The sequence below is a fragment of the Eurypyga helias genome, unplaced genomic scaffold (assembly GCF_000690775.1).
Source record: "Eurypyga helias isolate BGI_N326 unplaced genomic scaffold, ASM69077v1 scaffold31126, whole genome shotgun sequence".
Taxonomy (NCBI): Eukaryota; Metazoa; Chordata; class Aves; order Eurypygiformes; family Eurypygidae; genus Eurypyga; species Eurypyga helias.
Window position 1 is genome coordinate 10,778 of NW_010255183.1, and position 293 is coordinate 11,070.

The following is a 293-nucleotide window of genomic DNA, read 5'->3' on the forward strand; positions in this document are numbered from 1 at the left end:
GTGAATTTTTCCTAATACCCATTCTACCCCTCCACTGGCGCAACTTGTGGCCGTTTCTTCTTGTCCCATCGCTTGATCCCCCCTCCAGGCCAAAACAGATCCCAGTTCATGCAGGAACAGCCCAAACCCAACCCCCCAAAGGCGGCTTTTGCTTGAGCTCTCATTAAAGGGTTGGAAACTTGGGGAGGGTGACTGTATGGGAAGATTTGCTGCTCTAGAACAGCAAAGCAGCCTGATGCATGGCACGGTGAGATGCTCCAGGTGGTTTTCTCAAAGGTTTTTTGCTGACAGAG